Genomic DNA, 7,553 nt, shown 5'->3' with positions numbered 1-7,553 from the left:
ACACATATCATATATCCTATTACATATTTATATCATACACATGTTAAATGTCTAATGTTGCATATTTAACTTTTATTATTACTTATTTCATTTTTTTTTATATTTAAATTTCGTGTTTCATGTTAGAAATGGTGCAAAAAATTAGTATTTTCCTACCCCTTTCATATTTAATATTCATTTTCATGCACAACATCGTCTATCATATGTATTAAGTACTCTATTGTTTGTTTACATTGTTCTCATGTTTAATGTCTAACATTGCATATTTAACTATTATTTTTGCATCTATCATGCTATTTTTTCACATGTAAATTTTAAGTTTCATGGTTATATCACACGTTGCATCATTGAAGTTTGGTGTTTTATTTCTATGATTCATACTTACATCAAATGTTTGCATCTTTGTATTATTTATTTCATGTATAAATGACATGTTTCAACTTAAATTTGTTAATATAAATACACACACAAATTCTAATGATCTTATTTAACTATATATATATATATATATATATGTTCTGTCCAGACATAAGATTTTCAAACTTGGAATTTTCTCCCATGTCCTGCCCATTCAATGCTGGGCGACCAGGTTCAACAGACGTGAGATGCCGCTTACCTCCATCAATTTCAACGAGCTTTTCTGGGCAATAAATCCCTCCGCTTGCCTCAGCTCTGTTTTGTCCACTCAAAGAAATCATTCTTTTGAATTCATCCATCTCTTGAATGGCTTTTTCATACAGTCCCAATAATTGTTCATTTTCTTCATGCATTTCTGCAAGTTGAAGCTCTAGATTCTCAGCTTCTCTTTTCATCTCCATGTCCTTTCCATCATACAATTCTATAAGACTACTCTTTTCTCGATTAAGATCTTCAACTGCAGCTCATCATTCAATTTATTGACTTCATTCTTTTCCTTATTGAAGGCCTCAAGCTCTAACCTTAGCTCATCAAGCATTTTGGACAACCCAATTGCTGTCTGATGAGCCTGCTGCCTCCAACTGACCACAGCAATAGCATCAACCATGGTTTTCAGCTAGAGTTGGTTGTCAAAGTTAATCACGGGCAACATTTGTTGACAACTGAAGTTGTTGTGTTTCTTCTTTTGCATAGGTGGGACATGTCTCCTCCTCAATTTTCTTAACCAGATCGCTCACATGCCTCCCAAATTGGTAAATTAACATTAAGACACCGAAGTCCAGCAGATAACATCTGACCACAATCAAATGATATACTGGTAATAACAATAATAATAATGACAATTAGCAACAGCAATAATAGGAATCATAATAATTGTATTATAAGACAGTGCGGCTGCACTCACCAAACCAGGAATCAAAACATTATAACAAAATGCTAGCAGTTGAATTAGTTTAGAGATCTACAATCACTTTTCCAGCTTCTCTTTCTCCTCAAGTGAGAATTCCAAGCATCAAACCAATAAAAAAGGGCAGAACAATTGCTCTAATTCATCATTTCGTTGATTACTACTTTTACAAAAGAATAACTGAAAAAGTTAACCACGCATGAAAATTTAAATGTCATGCACAGTATTGACATACGTCGTTTATAAGTCATAGATAAATCTCTTATTTAGATGTCATATTAATGCAAGAAAACAAGGATGACCAAAAAAAAAGGGAAATAATGCCATTTAACATTGCATCAAACACAAATTAGTTTATAATTATGAATTTATGAGGACGAACATGACGTAGAAACCTTCTGAGTATCCATCATTCAGATTAACTCATAACTCAATAAATGCCACAGCAAATGAAGTGCAAAAGGTGCAATATCATGTCATTTTCAATCAGTACCATATGAAGTGAACGACAGAAATTAACCATACTGGAAAAAAAATAAAAATACATATAAAAAAATCATTTAAAAAGAAATATGAACTTACCTTGCTAGAGATCAGTAAATCACCATCAGTGCAAGCTTCAGTCATGGCAACTGAATTTTCCCTCTAATACATATCAATCAAAATTCGACATTATGATTCCCACTAATTAATTTAAATTCACAAAACAAAAAACAAAGCTAGCAAAGGACCTGAACTACTGAAGAGCCTGATTCATGCATAAGTGTCCAATCTAGTGCTTCTAGCAACTGCATTTTTGAACCTAACAGCCTGTTAGGTTCAGAAGTATCGAAAATCAATTTTGACATACTTTATTCTGTAACCCAGGATTTGTTGATTCATTGATTCATCATCTCTCGTTCACCGCCTTCATAAAATGACTTCAATCTGTGGGTTAAAAATATACCATTAACAATGCATCAGAAAATTACAATGCCCAAAGGAAAGGCCCAAAAATCATTACAACTATATAAGCAAATGAAGAATAATTAGTATGACAGTGAAACCACTATAATAAAACTGCGTGGAAGGCACGTGCCTTCTAATTTCCTCTTTCAGTTGCAGGTTCTCCATGGCAAATCTTGTTACTTCTTGGTTCCAATCAACCTGAGTCCTGAGAACCTCAATTTCCTTCAAACACTCCTCCTTCTCTTTCAATAAATGTGTCTCAGGGGAAATCTTTCCAAGCATCAGCCTCCAGCCTCTTGATTCCTCCTTCCTGGAACCATAATCTCATCCTCTGGCCCTGTATCTCGTCCTCTCTTTGTTTGGCCTGATTCAAATGAAGTATTTAATGTTTAGAGAAGTTATGTATCACAGTATCTATATAAGTTATAATAGATGCATCCTTGCATGTATACAATTTTCCAAATACCATGCAAAACAACTTGTATGCCAAAATCAGATTAGAGGTTTAACATTCAATTAAAAAGAACCTAGAAACTAATCTTTTGCAATTCTTTCTGTTCACTTCTATTTTAAGAGGAATAGTGTAGCATTGATTAATAAATGTCCCAAAATTTTTGGCCACAAAATCAATTAAATGAAATGTAAAAGTTTCTTATGGGAATACCAATTGCAAAGCTGCCTGATTTTCAGCAACCAAAGCATGTAAAGAGATGTCTTTCTCCTTTTCCCTCCTGAAATCTCCAACAAGAGCTAGTTTGTAATCTTTATTCTAATAAGAACAGTGAAACAAATAAATTGGTAAACAATACATGTAAACCAGCTGTTTCTTATAAATCAAAGAACTAAAATTATGTTCACCTAAGACATCCTTTCATCCGATATAAGTGGACTAAATGAACCATGAAGCTTAATGGATCGAGGAGATCCTGGAAAGCTTACTGTAAGAGTGTCGTTAACCAGACTTTCAGCCCCTCCATTGGCTAAACCCCAGAAACGAGATACTTCTGTCTGAAGGGAACATTTGAAGCATGTAATAGGCAAATAAAATCACCATAAATGCTATAAGAACTTAACTTACAAAACCAAGTATGCTTACAGAAGCAAAACATAAATAAATAAATAAATCTAACAAATTGCCAATTAATTCTTTAGGGGATGACACACAAATTATCCACTTTATTTTTCCACAGTAAACAGTAATCTATTATGTAGAAACTCATTTTCAAAATAATAAAGTTAGATCCAAAGAACTTCAGCTTCAGCATTTCATTGAATGTTAAATCATCAAGAAAAAAAAAAGTTCTTGAGAAAGAGAAATTAATAGTCACCAGAAAGTCCCAAAGTTTCTCATTTATTTGTACGCCTTCTAGAAAAGATCTCAAGTGAAAAAGTGTATTCATAGAGTCAATGAAACTACAGAATAGTAAGATGAAAAGTAACATAAAGAAACAAATTCAGCACAATACCTTAAGCTGTTGAATCTCCATCCCCATGGCAACAACATCTCCAGAAGCATCTTCATTTACAATTGCCCACAAAAAAATTAGAAGCAACTTTCTATAAGAAATGGTGATTGAAAGAATGTTTGCTAATGACTTAGAAACAGAAAAAATGCATAAAATGTAAAACTGATGAGCTACGCAAGGAAGCAGAGATGTGGCCCTGCACCTGAAGTCTTGAATGTGATACCCTATCTGATGTCACAAAAGAAACATTTAAAAATCACACACATTGCTTTTTTTATAAATTTAGCACATTGTGCAGACTTCGAAGTACTAAGTGTCTCCAACGAACAACTGCAAAGGACCAAAACATTTTCCATATATTAAATGCATTTAAACTGGAAAACAAAAATGAGGCTGAAAGAGGTTGTTGAAACAAATAGAAAAGAAATAACAAACAATGAAAACGTTGCCATGAACTTGGAGTTCAAAAGAAACTTCAATGTATACTTTCAAAAGTACAAGGTGGTGAAAAATATCCATACGGGTTAGAAAGTACAAGAAATTTTAATTCAATTAACTATTGAAGTTCATCTATAAGCAAATTAGTGAAAGAAGGATCCTAAAAGACAGGATAGTTGAGAATTATAAAGGATCCTAAAAGACAAGCTAAGAATTCTACATACATAAGTTAGACAAGCTATTAATAAAGAGTGATGCTTTCACAGACCAACTAGATGGACTAATATTTGCAACTATGATTGTTTTTGAATTCCCCCCCACTGAATCCTGAAAGTAAAACAATAACACATTGGTTAGATAACCCTTTCTTTGCTAGATCTGGGGATGATACAAGATATTGCCAAAAAAATCCGAAGTAAACAAATTTTAAAATTTTATACTTTCTTAAACTTGAGTTTAAAAGAAGTGGTTTACACACACACACACACCCCAGAATTATCATTCAGAAAGTACGCAATTCAGAAGAGCAGGAAATGATTGCAAGAAATAATTACATACCACAGCAAATACTATCTATTCAAAAGAAAAGAAAGAAGAAAATAAAGAGACAGAGAGAGACAATTTGCCTCCCAAGGTTTATTTTTGAGAGAGACAGAGAGAATTTGCTTCTTAAGGTTTATTTTCAATCAGCAGCAGTTGTATATCAGAAGCAAAATGTAAGCTCTGAATCACGGTACAGAACATGAAGCGACTTTCCATTTGAGATACTAACAAGGTTCATAATCACAAGTGTGCAAGAATCAATAAAGAAGAAAAAAATCATTCAACAGTCAAGCATTTCGCTAACAAGAAAATTGTTGGTGAAAGGTAGTGAAAATGCACCCCAATGTTGAAACAGACTTATTGATATTGGTAGCTTCCTTGAGACGTTCGCTTTCTGCACCAGAACTCTTCTCCCTGCGATCAAAGTAGAAACACACATAAACACAGTATTTGTCAAAAATAACTGAAATCAATGCAAATAATAGTCTTAAATCAATGCAAACTCATTTCTATATGCATCTACCTTTCAGAGCCAGCTAAATCGACAAGATTAAGCCAGGCAAACTGATGGTGAGTTACACCTTGAGATTCCCATGGGTAATAAAAACTCATTTAAAGATATTTTTTTAACTTCATACTAAATATTTAGGAAATAGACAAAGTTCAACCCAAAAAAAAAAAATCCGAAAATAGAAAAAGAAGAACGGCTGATAGGAGAACTAGGGTTTAGAGCCTAGCTCTGATACCATGAAGAAAACTATGAATTGGTTCTTCTTTTTCTTACTCTCTATTTGTTGCATCTTGAAATATCGAAGTATTAATAAGCTTTCTGTTACAAAAATTATTAAGGGAAAACAAACAAATGTCAAAAAATTTCTAAGACCAATGAACATTTTAGAAGTTAACATACAAAGAAAACTAAATTTGACTATTTAAATTATTAATACAAACTAACCAATGACATGTTGACACAAGTAATAATTGCACCAGCTATACATACTAAGTGAATGAAAGATTGAACAGAGAAAGAGCAAAGAAAATACAATTTACAGGTGCAATAATAATGACACCAGTCATACATACTAAGTGAATAACAGATCCAACAGAGACAGTGCACAGAAATACAATTTAAGGGTGCAATCAAAATGATTGACTTTGAAAACAATTATTGGCCTTTTTTTAAAAAAAATAGTAACAAAAATTAAAAAAAGAAATCAAAATGTCATCTGATTTGCAGTAACAAATTCCAAAAATTCTGAGAATGGTTTCTTTTTGTGGTCTTCTTTGCAAATTCAAATGTTTAATTTCAAAAGAGAAAAAAAAAATGTCTGAATGCTGCAAAACACAGAATGGACAGTAGTTTCAGCACTGATTTCAAATAACAAAAGCACTTCAACACGTGAAATAAATAACTCATATGCTCCAATGCAATTATCATAACTACAACAGTGACAAAGGTTTCACTCAAAACACAGCCATTGACATTCACCAAATACCTGCAGCACTACAGAAATACTAGCAGTTACATAATTCAACTACAAGAGAGAAATAAACAATAGAGAAGAGCCAGTGAAGATGACAATATACTTGAATAAGTTGTTGAATCACATCCCAAGCAGTTGCAACTTCTACCTCCTTCAAATTATCAACATAAACCCCTTTCTTATCATCATCTCTTATCTGCCAGGTACAGACGAATCAGTCCAAGTTAACTAATTAAAGAAAGCATTTCACAATATCTGAGACAAGTATTTAGAAAATTTCCCCTTAACTCCAAAGTGTTTTACCATTTTTCTGACATAAATTAAGAGTTCAGGAAATTCTCCAAACCGTAACTGAAATATGAGTGGCTGACAAGAACCAAAAATTTGGCTATGCATAGACATGCCTTTATCTGGTACATAGGAATTTAAAACAATACGGAACAAAGGAACTTCGACATGAGTCCTATTTTAATACCTTCTGAATCCTTGAGAATAAGTATTCAAAGACGCTGGGTGTCATCCCAGAATTCACACTATGCCATTGAGTGCTTTCCCCAATATCTCACAGCACCGTGTGGGTTTTGCCACTACCCGACTGTACAAAGAAATGGCAACTTAAAATCATAAATACGTTTCACTAACTCTTCGTACACCAACTGATACAACCAAATTAAAAGCTCACTTGGCCGTAAGCAAACAAGCAACTGTTGTATCCTCCCATACAATAATTATCCACCATGGGCACACCAGCAGCGTTGAACAACCTCTCCTGTCAAATTAGTCCAATGAGATCCACTAACACTCACCAACAATAACAAAACATGAGCAGCATTAAGCTAAACAACCGAAAGCTAGAAGCAGTACCCGGCTAACGTTCGTTGACACGTCTGCTCCTCAAGAGTTTTCAGGGATTTGTCCGTCGTATACCCCAAAAAAAGGGTATTTATCTAAAAACACCCCCATACTCTAAAATTCCTCATATATGTCTTTTTTTATGTGCAGTTACGAAATTACCCTAATTAAAAACCTAAATCATCCAAATTATCATGCACAGTCAGTCACAAAACACGCACACATCCCTGGAGTTGAAGCTAAAGGTGAATACAAAGCTCTTCTTCTTCCAATTGATTACCGTTCGTTCTTCTTCCAATTGATTACTATCTCTTCTTCTTCAGAGATACAAAGCTCTCTCTCTCTGCCCGAAGAACATTCTTAAGTAGCGTAGGTGTAACAAGAAGCCCCAAATCCTTGATTTGACCAGGAACAACTACACTGCTTTGGCCCCAGAAGTGAAGGGAATGAGCTCGGCTGCTTCTCCTCCACACTAATTTTTCTCCGTACCCATTCTGC

General features: G+C 33.8%; 1 long non-coding RNA gene across 4 annotated transcripts; it reads right to left on the bottom strand.

The window, feature by feature from the left end:
- Positions 1-2,408: 2,408 nt before the first annotated feature.
- On the bottom strand, positions 2,409-7,151 carry LOC112096262. Of its 4 annotated transcripts, none has more exons than XR_002904376.1 (9): positions 7,068-7,151; positions 6,886-6,972; positions 6,679-6,798; positions 6,307-6,399; positions 5,059-5,133; positions 3,739-3,788; positions 3,131-3,280; positions 2,937-3,041; positions 2,409-2,636 (listed from the first exon to the last, which is right to left on the bottom strand). It is a non-coding gene; the product is annotated as an uncharacterized LOC112096262 (long non-coding RNA). The 4 variants fall into 4 exon arrangements; XR_002904375.1 differs by having other exon boundaries at positions 2,937-3,003; XR_002904378.1 differs by having other exon boundaries at positions 2,937-3,003; positions 3,212-3,280.
- Between the last annotated feature and the right edge of the window lie 402 nt (positions 7,152-7,553).

This window comes from Citrus clementina, unplaced genomic scaffold, assembly GCF_000493195.1.
Source record: "Citrus clementina cultivar Clemenules unplaced genomic scaffold, Citrus_clementina_v1.0 scaffold_8, whole genome shotgun sequence".
NCBI classification, from domain to species: Eukaryota; Viridiplantae; Streptophyta; class Magnoliopsida; order Sapindales; family Rutaceae; genus Citrus; species Citrus x clementina.
Note: the sequence above shows the minus strand (reverse complement) of the source record. Positions and strands in the feature narration are given on the sequence as shown.